General features: G+C 39.7%; 1 pseudogene; it reads right to left on the reverse strand.

Annotated features, from left to right (window-relative positions):
• Nucleotides 1-540: 540 nt before the first annotated feature.
• On the reverse strand, nucleotides 541-8,735 carry LOC116636976 (annotated as a pseudogene).
• Between the last annotated feature and the right edge of the window lie 10,471 nt (nucleotides 8,736-19,206).

Consider the following 19,206-nt stretch of genomic DNA (forward strand, 5'->3'; position numbering starts at 1 on the left):
ACAAATTGGAGCCAGGAGAATTTGAACAACTTCCACACAGGGCGGTGTATGTAACATGGGAGTAGAGAAGCCACCAGAATTGCCAGGACCAGTCTCTTCTCCTTTGTGGAGGAGATAGCCCTGGGTCTGGGGAAAGTGAATGAGTGAAAAATGAACCAAATGCAAGAAAGTGGGAGTTGCAAGGGCAGGGGGAGAAAGGGAACTGCAAGTTTTGTTTTTTTTTTCCCTTTCTTTCTTAACCTTAAGGGCTAAATGTAAATTGAAGGTTTTGGATCAATTTGGACAAGAAAAGAAACACCATTCTTTTAAAGTAGATTGAAGCAGTGATTTTTAAAACAAAGCAGAACTAGACCATCTTAAATTTTTAATCCTTTATAGGTTACCTAGACCACTTTTGATTAAGAAAACTGTAGAAAGTACCACAAGCAAAAGCCAGGTGGCGGCACGTGTCAATTTCCCACAGAGTCCTGCTTTGCAGGGTGTCTGAATGCACTGCTGGGGGTCTCCGCTCACACCCGCTGGGATAGGTCACCTCAGAGTTTAGTCCACAGCTTGCTTCTCCTTGTATTTCTTTGTAAACTCTTCAGCTTTCTTACAGAATGTTTTAAGGTCCTAAGAGTGTTCTTCAGCTAGGTCAGCCCAAAGTGGGTGCTTGGGCTGGAGGGTCGTTCCCCAGTGCTGTGAGGGACCGGATTACTTGGTCAGTTTTGGTTGCTGGCTTCCAGTTTTCAGCACTAAGTACTGCCAGACAGACCTGCCCCTTTTCGTGGATGTTCAGGTGATAGATCTTTGTTTTAAATGTGATCTCCAGTGGTTTGAATGCATACTTGGCGGGAAAGTTGATTTTGATTCTGAAGGCCCCTTTATCATATGGAGGGTTGTCAGGAACAATAAACCCTTGCCAAGTCAAAATTAGCTTCATCAACCTGGATGTTATGGAAGTTTTTCATTCCACATTTGTGGATTTCTTCAAGCTTCTTTATCCGCGTCCTGCTGGCTGCCGTCTTGGATCTGTTGTTGCTGCCTGAACCACATCTTCTTTATCCATTCATCTGTTTAAGGACATCTTGGCTCCTTCTATAGTTTGGCTATTATGGACATTGCTGCTATGAACATTGGGGTGCATATGGCCCTTCTTTTCACTACATCTGTATCTTTGGGGTAAATACCCAGTAGTGCAATTGCTGGGTCATAGGGTAGCTCTTTTTTTAACTTCTTGAGGAACCTCCATACTGTTTTCCAGAGTGGCTGTATCAGCTTGCATTCCCACCAACAGTGTAAGAGGGTTCCCCTTTCTCCACATCCTTGCCAACATTTGTTTTTTTCCTGTCTTGTTAATTTTAGCCGTTCTAACTGGTGTAAGGTGATATCTCACTGTGGTTTTGATTTGTAGTTCCCTGATGACAAGTGATGTTGAACATTTCTTCATGTGTCTGTTGTCCATTTGTGTGTCTTCTTTGGGGAAATGTCTGTTCATGTCTTCTGCCCATTTCTTGACTGGATTATTTGTTTTTTGGGTGTTGAGTTTGATAAGTTCTTTATAGATTTTGCATACTAGCCCTTTATCTGATATGTCATTTGCGTATATCTTCTCCCATATTCCGTAGGTTGCCTTGTAGTTTTGTTGACTGTTTCTTTTGCTGTGCAGAAACTTTTTATTTTGATGAGGTCCCAATAGTTCATTTTTGCTTTTGTTTCCCTTGCCTTTAAAGATGTGTCTTGCAAGAAGTTGCTATGGCTGAGGTCGAACAGGTTGCTGCCTATGTTTTCCTCTAGGATTTTGATGGATTCCTGTCTCACATTTAGGTTTTGTTTGTCTCCAGGTGTCCCTAATCTCACATTTCTTTAGCAGTGTTGTCTTTGCTGTTAATAAGTGAATTTTTCCTTTTTTTTAAAAGATTTTATTTTATTTATTTGAGACAGAGAGAGAGAGAGAGAGTACAAGAGGGGGTAGGGTGAGAGGGAGAAGCAGACTCCCTGCCGAGCAGGGAGCCTGATGCGGGACTTGATCCCAGGACTCCGGGATCATGACCTGAGCCGAAGGCAGTCGCTTAACCAATTGAGACACCCAGGCACCCATGAATTTTTCTTTTGATAATACACTTTTAACTCTAGAAGTTTGGGGCTTTTAAAAGTATCTTTCATTTCTCTTCTCACCATGTTCATGTCTTTCCTTAAATACTAGAATATAGATGTAATAGCTGTTTTCATATCCTGTCTTCCAATGTGGTCTATAGTTGTCTTTCTGTTTCTATTGATTAATTTATGGGTCACATTTTCCTACTTCTTTATTGTCTATTAATTTTAAATTGAATGCTAGACATTGCATATTTGATTTGTTGACAGTATGGATTTTGTTGTCTTCCTTTAAAGAGTGTTGGGCTTTGTTCTGGGAGACAGTTAAGCTGCCCCTGCATCAGCTTAATCTTTTCCAGTCTTATTGTAAAGCTTTGTTAGGTCAGGCATAGTGTAACTTTTACTTTAGGAATACTTTAGTTCCACTACTTTTGGGGTTAGGTTAACTTTGATTTTCCCTACTTTTGGACCTTTTTGGGGCCCCTTCTGAATTTTCCAAATAGTCATTGTGGACTCTCTCCACTTGCTGTTGGAGTTTGAAAGATTCTCAGATCTGTGCAAACCTGGAAACCATTCAGCTCATAGATCCCTGGTTACTATTGGCCTTAGCTCATGGAATTTCACTTTACACATATGTTCTATAGAGATTCCAGGTTATCTCAGTGTAGACTTTGAAGTTCTTTCTTTGTGTCTAACTACTCTCCTCTCTAGAACTCTTCCCTGAAACCTCCAGCCCCTTGACATACCCTGAACTTCAATCTCTATTTCCTCAATTCAGTGAGACCTCCATGTTTGGGACCCTCCCACCCCCTGCCCCCAACCCCATACCTGCTCTGTGGTCAGGAGTCTGCCTCTAATTGGGAAGCTGGGCAATCATTGGGATGACCTCATTTGTTTCCCTTCTTTCAGGTATCACAGTTTTGCATTTCTCATTATCCAGTGTCTGAAAGCTGTTTCATAGATTTTGTCCATTGTTCTACTTGTTTAAGGTGGAAGTTAGACCTGGTCTCTATTACTCCATCTTGGCCATCTCTGAATAAAATAAGACAGCTCATGTAATACATAATTAAATTCTCTGAATATTTAATCTGCATCAGTTCTGTCACCTTTGATTATTAAGGATGTTTGAAGCTTATTCCTTTGTCTTTAGAGATTCACTGGGAGCTGACATTTTGGGTAAAACATCCTGTCTCTCCTCTGTTCAGTTCAGAAATGTTTGTCCCATCCAAAATGTCACAAAGTTATATTCTTTCTACTGGTTTCAACAGGAATTAGTGCCATTCTGTGACTTAGTCTTAATAAGGATATAATAGCCCCATATTTCTGTGGGCTTGAAGTTGGTGTTGACAGAGGAATCAAGGGGCAAACATGGTTGTCTTTCTTGATTGCAAATAGAGTAGTCCCCCTTTTTCATAGAGGATATATTCCGAGATCCCCAGTGGATACCTGATATGGTGGATAGTACTGAACTCTAAGTTTTTTCCTATACATAGATACCTATCATAAAGTTTAATTTCTGGATTATGCACAGTAAAAGATTAATGACAATAACTGGTAATATAGTTGAACAATTAAAACAATATACTGTAATAAATGTTTGTGAATGTGGTCTCTTTCTTTTTCAAAATATCTTAATATTCTGTATTCTTGGGGTAAATACCTCACAGCACAATTGGTGGATCATAGGGTAGTTCTATGTTTACAGGAGCATTATCTACAATAGCCAAATTATGGAAATAACCCAAATGTCCATTGGCTGATGAATGGATAAAGAAGATGTGGGGTGTGAATATTATTCAGTCATATGAATATTACTCAGTCATAAAAAGTATGAAATCTTGCCATTTGCAATGATGTGGATGGAGCTGGAGGGTATTATGCTAAGTGAAATAAGTCAGAGAAAGACAAATACCATATGATTTCACTCATGTGAGATTTAAGAAACAAAATAAAGAAGAAAAAAAAAGAAACAAAAGAAAGGATCATAGGGGGAAAAAAAGAGAGGGAAACCAAGAAACAGACTCTTAACTATAGAGAACAAACAGATGGTTACCAGAGGGGAGGTAGGTAGGGGGATGGGTAAATAGGTGGTAAGGATTAAGGAGTACACTTGTCATGAGCCTCGGGTATTGTATGTAAATGTTGAATCACTAAATTGTAACCTGAAACTAATATTACACTGTATGTTAACTAACTAGAGTTTAAATAAAAATTTAGAAAAAAAGGGAAAAAATCCCCAAATATCTTAGTATTCTGTACTCACCTGTCATTTTCTTGTGATGATATGAGTTGATAAAATGCCTACATGATGAGGTGAAGTAAGGTGAACGATTTAGACATTGTGATGTAGTGTTAGGTGACTGATGATCTTCTGATGATATCTTAGAAGGAGGTTCATCTGCTTCCAGACCACAGTTGACCTTTGGTAATTAAAACTGCAGAAAGCAGAACCATGGATAAGGGAGGTGGGGGAGCCTACTCTACAGGTAACATTGCTTGATAGTTCTGTCTTATATTTTAATAACTTGCCTATGTCTACTAACTAGCTGTGTGAAATTTTAGAAGTACTTACTCTCTTATACCTCTGTTGCCTTCACTCTATTTGTAAATATACTTACTGGTAGAATGATTGTGAGGATTAAGGACTTAATATATCAAGAGCTCAGAACCTAGTGATCCCTTAATAAATGTTAGCTATTTTCTGGCTTCCTTACATATTATTTTCTTAAAGCTTTATGGCCTCTACTTATACTTTTCAACCCTGTTTCCTGCTAGTTAAGATTTTAATGAAGTAAGATAATTAGGTCAAAAAGTATAGTAGATTCCAATACAGGTTCAAGAAATATGTTAATATCTAGAAATATTTTCGAGATAGCTAGCTGAAGGATTACTGATGACATTGTGTGATTGCAGAATGCATAGCGGCCTACCATGCAATGTAACTGGGGGCATTTCAGACACTATAATTGGATATTTTAAAAAGTAAAAGTTAAACAGTTTACTTTGAAATTTATAATAAATAGTTATACCTTATTTTTGGATAGTGTTTGAATGTATTTTTTCAGATATCATTTCAATTGGCTCCTCTTCCTAAGCTATAGGATAATCAAGAGTTATTTTAAGGGGTGCCTGGGTAGCTCAGTCAGTTAAGCCGATAACTCTTGATTTTGGCTCAGATGGTGATCTCAGAGTCCTGAGATCGAGCCCCAGTGAGGGTTCCCCGCTCAACGGGGAGTCTGCCCCTCCCCCTCTCCCTCTACTCTCCACCCCCCACTCCAGTACATGCTGTCTCTCTCTCCAAAAAAATAAATCTTAAAAACAAAAACAGGGGCGCCTGGATGGCTCAGTCGTTAAGCGTCTGCCTTCGGCTCAGGTCATAATCCCAGGGTCCTGGATTCGAGCCCCGCATCGGGCTCCCTGCTCAGCGGGGAGCCTGCTTCTCCCTCTCCCACTCCCCCTGCTTGTGTTCCCTCTCTCACTGTGTCTCTCTCTGTCAAATAAAAAAAATCTTTAAAAAAAAAAAAGAAAAAAAACAAAAACAAAAACAAAAACAAAAACAAAACTTAGGGGTGCCTGGGTGGTTCAGTCAATTAAGCATCTGCCTTCCGCTCAGGTAATGATCCCAGGGTCCTGGGATCAAGTCCCCCGTTGGGCTCCATGCTTAGTGGGGAGTCTGCTTCTCCCTCTCCCTCTGCCTGCCGCTCCCCCTGCTTGTGCTCTCTCTCTCTGTCAAATAAATAAATAAAAAAAATCTTAAAAAAAATAAAAATAAAAAAACAAAAAAATGAGTTATTTTAAAAGGTAGGATTCTGATTTTCATTAAGATATGATGACTTGCCCAGAATTATTATTTATATTTAAGAAGAAATTTAAATTGTTGAATTGGTAAAGATTGAACTGTCCTGGTTGGTACAGCTTATTGATATTTGTTTAACTTAAAATTTCAATTCCAATGACTGTAATTCAGTGATAGTGATAACTTTGGTGTTGATGGAGTTTAGCTCTGGAACAGGAAAGAACATATTTGATTTTCTGAGCCCTTTGGGTATCTAGTATTTTTGAACATTACACTCAAAAATAATTTAGTAAAATATGGCTCTTGAGATACCTCTTAAACAATAAACTGATATTAAGGAGGTAAGGAGAATAAAAATACTTCTCTACATATTCTCCCTTCTTTTAAACTTGTAAAATACTCCATGTATTTAGTAAAAGATTCAGGTTAAATGAGCAGTCAACCTCTAATGGATGAGAGAAGTGGCATTTTAATATAAGTACTTGTCAATTCTGAAAGGCAAATATTTTCATGATTAAAGACTTTGGCAATTCAAATTGTTACTGAAGTTTTATGAATAAAAAAGGATGTATAATGTTAATTAGGATAAAAGAAGCTCATCTCTCTTTGACTCAATAAAAATGATACTTGAATACTTCTACCTTTAAATCAAGTTTATTACAGTTGGGGCTCTCACTTGGCTAGTTGGAACCAATCAGACATAGCATGTGTAATCTGTCAACTTTAGGTTTTGGACTTACTACACTGGGGCGAAGTAGGCCCCAATGGCTATGATTATGAACAATATTCTTTCAATAAATGATATCACCTCCTTATACAGCACTGCTGAGCTATTTCATGACAGACAGTAGGACTGATCCAGGCCAACATAACAGGGGAAGGGTTTGTCTTGAATGATCTGCTATCCTCTTTGGGCAACCTCCTGCATTTCAAGGCTTTCTCTCTCTTCCCCAGGAATTGCCTCTACTCGATCCTTTTAAACAGCAAATACTTACTTTTCACAGTTCTGGAGTCTGGGAGGTCCAAGATGAAAGTGCTGACTGATTAGGTTCCTGGTGAGGGCCCTCTTCCTGGTTTACAGATGGCTGTTTTCTTGCCGTGCCCTCACATGCTGGAAGGCAGAGAGAGAAGCCGCAAGTTCTTTGGTGTCTCTTCTTAGAAGGACACTAATTCCGTTATGAGGGCCCCATCTTCATGATTTAATTATCTCCCATAGGCCCCATCTCCAAACACCATCCCACTGGGGGTTAGGGTTTCAACATATGAAATGGGGAGGGAGACACAAACATGTGGTCCATAAAATAGACATTTTCCTGAAACAAAATGCTGGTCCTATGGTTGCCTTGGGCAGTGCATATTGGTTAAGAGAACCGGTCTTGGAGTCAGGCAGATGCTGGGAAAGTGATCATTCTGAGCTTGTCTTTCGTCAAATGCAGACAGTAATGGATCCCTTCTCATATGACAGTTACGAAAATTCAATAGTGTAAGGAAATCCTATGTGCCATCTAGCATGCTGCCAGAAACAAGGGAAATGCTCACTAAATTGTAGTTATTCTAATATGTTAATGTTCCTTATTATTTAATCGAAACTGTTGCTTATGGGAGCATCTCTTGTGTGGATGGAAGGAATCAAAGAGATGGTAGGAATAAAAATTACCATAAATAAGCAAATTCAGGAGCCACTTTGTTGGTCAGCCACAGGGAGTGGAATAGCAGGGACAAGGCAGGGAGAGAAGGACATAGCATGGAACCAGCCACAAAGAGTGGGTCAGGAAGGATGTGAACATAGCAGGCATGTGACTAAGTGGAGTTCAAGGTTTTTGTCAGAGCTGTCACTCTGCTGCTAGCAGCCCTGTCCATGGAAACCCCACCTTATGATAATGACATTATAATAAGAAAGATGGTGCCCAAATGAGGAAATTGTAATTACAAGGGGAGTCAAACATCCTTTAATTAGCTCCACCTTGTGGGAAAGCTCTGGGGTGAAGTAAGTAATGCAAAATGAGCTCTTGTAGGAATTTGAGTTAGAAACACAAGGGGTATGTGGAGACTGTTGTTTTAGACCCTTGGATATTGTTCATTTCTTCCTTGACCTACCGACTCCACTTGAGTTGGCACAGCTAATAAATCACATGGGTGTCTGTGTCTTCCCCTTCTACTTATTGGCATTGTTGGCTATTTAAGGAAATAGAGCGAGAAAAGGTGAAAGTGTTTTCTTCTGATTCCTGGAGGAGGTTAGCGGAGTTCAGGGCAACCTCAGAGGACTGTTAGTGTTTTTTTTCCCCCTCATCCTTAACTTTGCCTGAAAAGGATGGGCCTACCCAGAACAAGAAATAGAGCAGGGAGTCCGTAATCATGATTTGTTTCATGTACATACACGTGCACATATGTGCATACATATGCATATATAATGTGAGCTAATGCCTTTGGTAGGAGCTGTGCATGGAAGCATGATGCTTCGGCTCAGAATTTTGGATCTGTTTGGAGAAAGTACACAGGGCAGAATTGCATGAGCAGCATATCTGTATGGTCAGTTTAATGCGGGGTAAAATCGCATCCTAAGTCTTCTTGTTTAAGGGAGTGTCTAGGTCAGGAGGGTTGAGTCAAAGACCTCATGTTTGTATTGCCTAAGCCAGCCCGAGTGTGTAGCATCACTAAAGGTGGGTTTTATTTGGGCCTTAGAGTCTCCCTTCCCCCGTAATGAGTTGGTAAAGATGCAATAAACTCCTCTTTCTCTCTGTCCTTTTCAGACCTCTTCTCTGCTTACCTTGCGTTTAAACTTCTCCTGTCTTGTCCCAGACACTAACACCTTGACCACATTTCCTGCCTGTCTCTCCGGTCTATCATTGTAGCGTGGAGACATGTTTTATATTCATAATCTTGCCTTTTATTTTTGATTCCTAGGAGACTTGCCATATTGCAGTAATAGAGCTATAACCCTGGTGTAAAAGTATAAGGGGCAAAGTACCAGTTGTTCGAGACTTAACTCTTGATTTCTCTTGTTCTTTAAGAGAAAACTTAGGACATCTGGAGACAGTTTATGTTCAGCCTTCTTCCAGCCTATTTTAGGAAGCAAGTTTGAAATGGTTCAGTAGTGAATGGGAGTTCTGTAATGCTCTGGCGAATTTAGATTAGGAGAAGTGACCTTTTGATATTCACTGGATAAATCCATACTGTGGGGGTAATAACTCTGCTACCTGCCTTCTCTGTAGTTTTTACGTTTCTAACCATATACCAGCTTTATTTTTCTGGTGTCCTCTGCTATGTAATCTGGGAGCCACGGATTGGGATGACCTGGAATCAGAGAAAGAGATTAATTGAAATGAGGTTTTTTGGAACTGAGCATAGCCAGCCTTTGGAAAGCAGGGCTTCAAAATGGGAGGGGAACCAAGAAATGTTTTCATGCTTTGCCCTGTACCAGCTCTCTCCTTGGAAAATTCCCACGATCTGTACTGATGTTACTTAAATTCACAGTAAGAGAGGCAAGTCTTTATATTATTCTGCTCAGGTTGTAAGGGGGATCTTTAAGTGTAAAGAAGTAATAACAGAGATGTATGTTGCATCTGGGGAAACTGAGAGTCTGTTACTCTGATTATAAAATGTGATGTTTTGTAACATTCCTGAACATTGTCCCTTCATCTGCTGCCTCTTTTTCAGATGATGGATTGAGTAGTGCTGGGAAATTTGCTTCTTCTTTTCTTGTGATTCTACCTTTAGAAGAAGAGGAAGTTAGAGCTGGGATGAAGCATTCTTTAATCCTATTAATGTTTATTTCAGTGTTATTTACATGCAAAATAAACTCAAATATATTCTCTTTGTAATCAAGGTAAATACCTAAATATACAGAGTAAAATATGAGAGTTACCATTTACCACTCCGATTCCTTTCTCCCTTAGCCATCTTAATGAAGTGAACACCTCCTTGTATTAATCACCTATTCATGATCTCTGGCAGGATTTAGGCTTCTTCTGAACCACATACACTTTCTAGTGAGTCTTCTTGTACATCACATTGTCATCTGTAGTTTTCTCTGGGTTTGGATCTCTTTAGAATTGATCCTAAATGCCTTTCACATTTAGGGAGTCCTGGAATTTCTGGCTCACTCAGAGCTTAAATGCACAGTTTCTTATCCAGCAAATAGTACCCAAACAATGTGCAATGCTACAGATTTATTTTGTTTTAATAACTTTTATATTACTTTACAGAATTTTGAGTAGGCAGGATGGTGGTTGCATATGCTTATTCTATATTTGACCTAATCTCTCCATCTAAATTTAGAGATGAAGTTAAGATAATGTAAATGATTTGCCTATAACAGCACTGTGTGCCTAGAGTGGAGTCTATTAAAAGAAATCCGGAGTCTATTAAAAGAAAGCCAAGCCAAGAGGTCCTCTGAGCCTTGGTTTCATACTCTTTCCATGGCAGTACACTGAATCTAAGTTTTCTATAAATTATGAACATTTCTAGGGTGGGCACAGTGTTATTTGGGAGGTAGATATTTAAAACATAAGATCATGGTTTAAAGAGCTATGTGAATTAGCAGAGACTTGCAGTAACATAGTCTAAAAAAATTAGCCAAGGCCCAGGAGAAATTAGTCTCCAGACAAGTAAGGATGTTAATAGAAATCAATAATGCATTTGGAAGCTCATGTACAACTCTTTGCTTTCTATATTTTTCCTCTGACACTTTGAACATGAAGGTAATGCTAAGCACTTCTATCTTCCATTACTGAGTAGTTTGAACCTATAACACTGACTTAGCACAAATGAAGTTAATGAGCCAAAGGCAAGCTTTTGATGTTCCTCACAACAAATATATTAAATAAACTGCTGAGGGAAGTGCATGGATTTGAAATGAGGGGGTTTTCTGTAGACTTGAGCTAAATTCTGCTAACCTACAATTGATAAATCCACTCATTCAACAAATATTTATCAAGTGCCAACTACATAATAAGACTTAGGGACATAGAATCCTCAGAATATGGAAGTGAACAAAATAGACATGGTTCTCTCAAGGCTTTGAGTTGAATATGGAAGATGGACCTTCAATGGATAATGGCACGAACAATTGGGTACAATTGCATTCAGTGATATAAAAGATGAAAAGAGCACGTTAAGGTAATTGAACCTATTCAAGCAATGGAGAGAAGTCAGTGTGGCTGAGAGAGAGAGGTAAGACCTGGGTCACGTATTTTCTTAATATAGCTTGTCCAATGACCTTTTCCAGCAATCTGTAGAGAAATCTTAGATATTCTAGCAGTGAGAAGACAGTAAGGTATATAGGATTGAAGCTGGATGTATTCTTTCCTTCAGAGTTTTCCTGAGAAGGAAAATCAATTTTCAAAGAACAATGGGTGACATTAGCCCTATTTGTATTCATCCAAAAGCCAAGCAAAGTGGACCATCTACACTGTTGAAGCCTGAGTGGTATCTTCTAGGATTTCATTAAGCAGTGTTTCCTTTGTCCCAAGTGTTGTTTTTCTTCTACAGAATTTTGTTCAGAGTAACTTGGTACTCTATATACCAGGTTTAATTTATTCTGTTTAGGCACTAATCACAAGCTGCATTATTTATGTGGGAATCATTTTGAAGTCTGTGCTTTGCACCTTCCAGACAAAATTAGAATTACAGTATGTAAACTGCACAGGGAAAGGAAATCTCTTCCAAATTAGATTCTCTGTGAGTTTAAATGTGGAAAAGTAGGTGCTATTTTTGTCATCTTATTTTTTTTGAATAAATTTAATTTTAGAATAGTTTTAGATTTACTGAAAAATCATTCAGGAAGTAGAAAGAGTTCCCATACACTCCACACCAGCTTTAACCTCCTATATTAATTAATATGGTACATTTGTCATACTCAGTAAATAAATATTGGTGAGTATTATAAACTAAAGACCATACTCTATTTAGATTTCCTTAGTTTCCACCTAATGTCTTTTTTCTGCCCCAAGATCCTATTCAGGATCCCACATCACACTTAGTTGTCAGGTCTCCTTAGGCTTCTCTTGGCTGTGAGTTTCTTAGATGTTCCTTGTTTATGATGACCTTGACAGTTTTGAGGATACTGGTCAGGGGTTTTGTAGGATGCTCTTCAGTTGGGATATGTCTTATGTTTTTCTCATGATTAGACTGGGGTTATAGGTCCAGGGAGGAAGACCACAGAGGTAAAGTGCCACATCAGATCAAGGGCATAGGTTATCCACATTACTCATCACTGTGGATATTAAACTTGATAACCTGGTTGAGGTCGTGTTTGTCAGGTTACTTTGCCACAAAGTTATTTTCCCTACACCATTTTATCCTTTACTCTTTGGGAAGATGTCACTATGTGTGGGCCACACTTAAGGAATGGGGAGTTTGGCTCCTCCTCCTTTAGCTTGGAGTATCTACATACATTATTTAGAACTCTGCACGGGAGTTCTCTTCTTTTGTTTTCTTTCTTTTCTTTTCTTTTCTTTCATCACTATGGACTAACAGGTACTTATACTTTGGATTATAATCCAATATTGCTTCTTTGCTTAAGTTGTTTAGGTTTTGGCTGTTGGGAGCTCTTTCAGCTGGTTTCCATGTCCCTTGATGTGCCCTCACTATTTTTTTTTTTTTAATACTTCATTTGAGAGAGAGAGAGAGAGCATGAGAGAGAGAGAGAGAGCACAAGCAGGGGGAAGGGGTAGAGGGAGAGGGAAAAGCAGACTCCCCACTGCAGGACTCCCTGCAGGACTCGATCCCAGGACCCTGGGATCATGACCTGAGCTGAAGGCAGACGCTTAACCAACTGAGCCACCCAGATACCCTTGTGCCTTCACTATTGTAAGCTTTTTGGAATAATCTTTTTTTTTTTTTTGTTACAAAGAATGCTCTGTTTATTACAGCCATTGATAGCTCAATCTGTTATAAACCTTAAGGTAAAAAGACCCGAAACAACCCACCCTCCTGCCCAAATTGGAAGTATCTACCCTGGAAAAATTATTTTATTCTTTTGTCTTGTTCTCCTTGACCTTGGGCCATCCCTGATAGGAGTTTCAAGCTTGTGAGTTTGTGCTTGGGGTGCCTTTCCTGTGCTGTCAGGAAGAATCAAGATCAGCCACTGTTTTCAATAAAGGGCAAAATAGTAAATATTTTCAGCTTTGAGATCCAGAAGGTCTCTGTTGCAACTGCTTGACTCTGCCTTTGTAGTGCGAAAGCACCGGACTATATGCAAATAAACGGGGTAGCTGTTTTCTAATAACACTCTACTTAAAAAAGTAGATAGTGGTCTGGGTTTGGTCTGTGGCCTGTGGTTTGCCAATTTTGGATTAAGAGAACTCCTGCAGACAAGAGTTCAAGTCTTATCATTTACTGACTGTGTGGTCATGGGCAAGTAATTTAACTTCCAGTAACTTCTAGCATTCCTCAGCTCAATGGAAGGTGTAATAATAACATTAATGCCTGTATATGATAAAAGTAGAGCACGTAGCTCAGTGCCTAGCATGTGCTTGTTAGCTATTATTAGGGTGACTTTATAATTTACTGCTAAATCAAGACTTCTGGGAGGGAAAAGGGGTGATATGAATAATGATGCTGGGACTATCGGTATAAACATCTGCCCAAGCATGTGTGGCCACGTTAGCTGTGATTATTAGGATCCTCTTTCTCCTCTCCTAACACCTGCAATTTCCTGCAAATATTCTGTTCTCCTGCTTTCTATGGCAGGACCCAGCTTAGGCTGGGAAATTACCCTTCCTTCTTTGTTCTCTTTTTTTGATCTCAGGAAATGACCTGATTAGATGAGTCTTGGACCGTATTACTCCATCTGACTCAGATACTTCATGTTAAAATGTGGTTTCTCCTCTAAGAATGGACATTTTGCAATTAAATGTGATGTTGCACACATGGCAAGATTTTATAGTAGCGATCCTTTTCTTTCCCCCCCTTCTGCTTACACTGAATTTCCCAGCTCTTATCTTTGGACTCGTCATTTGCCATTTGCTTTGACCTCTGGTTACTATGAGCCTTTTAGTCTTTGCCTGCTTATTTTGTCCTGCTCCAGCCACTCTGTCTAATTACCCTCATTGGGAAGAGTCTGTTATTTCCAGGAGATTTAAGTCTTTTTGCTGCAGTTAGTTATTCCTGGTGTGTCTTGGCATATAGAGAGGGAACAGAAGACTGCTGAGAGAGGAAGAGGAGACATTTGCAGTGTTTGTCAGTGTTGTTTTGCTCTTGTGAAAGAAGGGGCTGAGTGCTCATTAGAACGTGAGTTTCTGGGAAGCTCCAGACATGTGGATGTAGATTCTTTAGCAGTGATGCCCAAAGATGAGCATTTCACCAAGTACTCCTGATGATTCTAATGTACTCCAAAGTTGAAGAACCACAGCATTAGAGAATGTCTGAAAAGGGAGTACAAATTACAAAAAGCTATTTGGAGTCTTATTTTGTAGACCACTCTCCCTGAAATCAAAGATCTCTCTTCTGTGCCAGAAACCACTACTAATACTCTATAACCCACGTGAGCTTTCAAGATATTTTCTCTCTGATTATCTTCATCTTTCTCTTTTCTCAACTATCTGTTGGCTAAGGGAAGTGGGAAAGGGTCATCTCAATGGATAACGAGAGAATAGTTGGGGATGGGGTTTTAGAGAGGCTTTAGAGGGTGGGAGATCAGGTGGCTGAAAAAGTGTGAAGAAGTTATCCCAAGTGGGTCTGACCGAGTGTGATGGGGAGTCAGGGTAGAGAATTGGGTATAGGAGAGTCAAGAGGGTAAGGGAAGGAGGAGTTCAGGGACAGATGGACACGTAGTTGAGGAAGCAAACCAGAAGAGATGGAAGGACAAATTTAAATCCAACTTGGGAAGTTTCAGGAGCAAGATTTAGAAGTTCAGCAGCAAATTATTGAGGGTTTTATTTTTAAGGCATACATTGGTTTGGTAATCAAATATTTACCCAGATTTTCTTTCCATGGTGTTACTCAAAATGCAGTTATTTTGAGATAGGAATTTCAAATACCTTTAGTGATTTAACTGGCAGAGATTTCCAAAAATCCTAGTGTTGAAACTGAATAGCATCTGTGTTCATGCTTAACAGTATTTCTTAGTCACATATGTAACCAACCTCTAATCTACACATGTACCATGTTAGGCACTGTTGGGGAGACATAAAGGCATAACTCATAGTCTTTAAAGAGCTTTGGTTCCCAGGGGCAATCAAGAAATGCCCGCATGAAAAATATAGTAGTAACAAAGCAGATGTGGGGGTGCCTGGGTAGCTCAGTAGGTTAAGCAGCTGCCTTTGGCTCAGGTCATAATCCCCGGGTCCTGGGATCCAGCCCTGCATTGGGCTCCCTGCTCAGTGGGGAGTCTGCTTCTCTTTTTCCCTCTGCCACTCCCCCAGCTTGTGCTCTCTCTCTCACTCCTCACTCTCTCAAATAAATAAAATCTTTAAAAAATAAAGTGTATGTGATTGTTAAATGTCTCATTCTTCTATTAAGTAGCTCAGAGGGGATGGCTTTTTAAAATATTTTATTTATTTGTCAGAGAGAGAAAGAGAGCACAAGCAGGGGGAGTGGCAGGCAGAGGGAGAGGGAGATGGAGAAGCAGGCTCCCCGCTGAGCAGGGAGCCCGACGCGGTGCTCGATCCCAGGACCCTGGGATCATGACCTGAGCTGAAGGCAGATGCTTAACTGACTGAGTCACTAAGGTACCCCATGGCTTTTTAAAAGAGGGCCTTATCAGAATGTTCTGTTGGTGAATTGTTTTGGCTGGGCGGTACTGTGTTGTCCCCTCTGGTTTGCATGTGCAAGAATATTAAGCCTATAATAATTTCAGGTCTCCTCAAATGTGCTTTCTCTTAGTTCCTGCAAGGCACTCATGCAGCACCTTGGACTTCATGAACATGTGTTGCACAAGACTGGCTTCTCTATTTTTGTTGCTTCCCTTCAGAATTCTTCTTTGCCAAGGTCTTCAGAGTATATTTTGGGGTATGTGATTCTTCGTGTGGCTTTGTAGCAGACTTACCACAAGGCCCATTTATGGGTGCAGTCAGAGAATTCTGACTTCTTACCCTTGGGAAGCCTCAAAACCCTTCCTGAGACATTACCTCTCTCAGTCTTTTTCCGAGGGTCAGCTTGTGGTCAAGTTGAAAGGTCACTTTGGAGTATAACTTTGGTCGAGTCCTGGGCTATGAATACTTACCAAGCATCAGCTTGCTGACAAAGTGAATTGTGCTTATGTCAAATGGGCTGTTTTGCCTGTGGGTTTGTTTGTGCATTTGTCTGCATCCTTCATCCCCCTCCCAAAGATGGGGTATATATTCGGGCTTCCACCTTAAACCGAAAGGAGGGTCCCAGACTCAGGATGAAGATGATATGGGAAAATTTCATTTTGTTGAATGTATGAGACTAGAGTTTTTATTAGTGAGCCATTTTTCTGAACTCTTGGAATGGATGCTATGTTTTTAATTAAAAGGACTTACATGAACATACACACCTTTCAACATGAAGGATTTTTAGAATTTACATTGTTCTGTACTGGGGAGCTTCAAGGAATAAGTACCTTACTTGATGCTAAGGAATTTGCTTTGGTTGGAAGCTGGTGGGTTGAGGAGAAGAAGCATGTTCTTCCTTGGTTGCTGACCCAAAAGGGAGACCCAGAAGATAGTCCAGGTACTGCTAGGTGTGTAGGATCCTTTCTGGCCTGCCAAAATTACTCCAATCACCACTCAAGACGCCACGCAGGGGTTGCTGTTCCCGAACCTGACACTGCCATCTTGGAAAGGAAAACAAACCATGATTATGTGTGGCCTAAAATTTGGGGAAAATAAGAAAATGGGGAAACCAAGAGCTACTTTATTGTTATCCACAACACTTTTCTTTATTTATTTTTGTACTTCCTTGGTGGGACCTATAAGAGTTTACTGCACACCAGGATCTATTTAAAATTTTGTCTTCTCTCTTTTTGACACTCATTGTCTAACTACCAATCTTCTAGAAACCCAGAAACCAGCCATGGTAACAGTAATGAAATTACTTAGTCTCTCAGATTCTTCATCTAAAAAATGGGATAAAAAATTTAAAAAATGGAATGAAGACCCTATTGATCTGATAGTATATCGGTCAGTTAGGACTGCTAGAATAGAATACCAGAGGCTGGGTGGCTTAAACAATTTATTTTCTCACAGTTCCATAGGCTGGAAGCCCACAGTTAAGGTGCTGAAAGGGTTGGTTTTTCCTGAAGTCTCTTTCCTTCGGTTGCAGACAGGTGCCTTCTCGTTGACTCCTCACATGGTCCTTTCTCTGTCTACGTGCCTCCCTGTGGTCTCTTCCTCTCCTTAGAAGGACACCAGTCCTATTAGATTAGGACTCCACCCTTATGACCCCATTTAACCTTAATTATCTCCCTAAAGGCCATGTCTCTCTATACAGTCACATTGCGGGTGACTCAACATAAAAACTTTGGGGGACACAATTGAGTTCATAACAGCATATTTTCAGTATTAAATGAGGTCATGTATGTGAAGTGTTATCCCAGTGTCTAACACACAGGGACCACTCATACATAAAACAACTCAATTAACTGAGTGCGTGCAGATGCCGGTCACTATTCCGGTGCAGGAGACACTGCAGCGAACAAAACAGATGTAAATTTGTGCTGTTACGGAGTTGATGTTGTATTGCAATTGGTTATCATTAGCAAAACAGTAAACAACAACTCATACAAACCTTACTCTGTGGTTGCCTGGAGACTTTTATTGGGGTTCTGGTTGGTAGAGTGTGGCTAGTATGCTGGAGCAGAACAAGGTTTGTACTAAAGGAGGAACTTTGAGTATCTTCTGGCTCTAGCTTTAACTGTGGACCTTGACAGTTCCTTGACTTCTTGGGGTCATTTTTCTTGAGCTGCTCCCTTTGTAAAAGGAGACTGGAGACTGTTCTGTCAATGACGTCTATTCTAGAGAAATCTGTAGAAATTCTTAGAGGCATTCATATCCAAGGTTACACCTGTCTCAGGCTTCATATTTCAGAATGCATTTACAGAAAACGTTATAAGGGTCCCCAAAGTATTTTTCTTGTATGCAATGGCTTCAATTACTTTGATTTTTAAATCCGTACTTGGCATGGGAAACATAAATCTCATCTGAAAGGCGGGTGTTCAGGATGAGAAAAAGAAACCAGGTTGACGCTTTGAATATCCAAGCACATTAACTTTATTTTAAAATTCAGTGCTATGTTATTGAATTGATTGTATGTCATAACTATACTGAGCAGAAAACTAACTTCTCAAAATGAGATTTCATGGAATTTCAAAAATAATGAGATGGATATTTACAGGATGTCCACATTTTCATAACTTTGGCAGACATGGATGTTTCATATATTAGAGACAATTTCCTGTAAATGAATTTCCATTTAAAGTTCGTTCCTATCCATTTGATTGTCTTCCTCCCATCCCAAGCCATCTGCATGATCTTTTATAAATGGCATATATCATTTTTATTAAATCCTTTTGCATCTTCTAAGTTTCAAAACAAATTATGAAGCCAAAATCTGAGGATTTGTGACTTTAGACTAAAAACACAGCAGGCTTATAGGTTAATTTAACAATTTCTAAGCCACACCATACATTGTCTGAATATGTGCATAGTTCTTACTTGAGGCCTTTGTTGTTAGATCTTTCATAATTGTCAGCATCATGAGAATTACATCATGTCTTAGCCAGACGACTAGAAACAGACATTGCAACGCTTCATTTCTTTAGCTCTCTATCTCTATTCTTTCAGTCTGGCTTCTTATTTTCCCTGATTTCTTTCATCCTCTCTCCCACCTCTCAAACTGAATTGAGAAATGTTTGATGCTAACAAATTCAACAAACTAAGCATTCTAACAAACTCAAAGTCCACTTGAAAATCGAGTATAGGAAACTTGCCCACTCCAAGGAGTTTCCTCATTCCTAGTTTTAGAAATAGTTAATCCATTGATTTTTTTTTTGTTGTTGTTGTTAGTTTATTTTATTCAATCCCTTTGTACACATTTATTGAGCTCTATCATCTGCCACACTCAAGTTAAGCTCAGGAGAAATCAGAGAAATAAAACAGTCCTGCCATGGAGAGGACCATTCATGTAGAGATGAGTTGTAAACTTAAAAGGCCCACCTTTTTTGCAAAGAAGAAATGTGGGGATATAAAGGTTTGCCAGAGGAAAGTTGGATGGGGCAGCTCATCAGAAGATCTCCCAGGGGAGCTGCTGTTATGATCAATGAGGTAGGAATCTGAAAATTTCAGTGCCAATTGGCAGGGCCTTTTGGTGAGTCTAAGCACTTGTTCATTGTTCCACTATCATGTGCCTTCTGTGAGCAAGGTACGTGGGCA

Source organism: Phoca vitulina, unplaced genomic scaffold (assembly GCF_004348235.1).
Source record: "Phoca vitulina isolate PV1807 unplaced genomic scaffold, GSC_HSeal_1.0 scaffold13, whole genome shotgun sequence".
Lineage (NCBI taxonomy): Eukaryota > Metazoa > Chordata > Mammalia > Carnivora > Phocidae > Phoca > Phoca vitulina.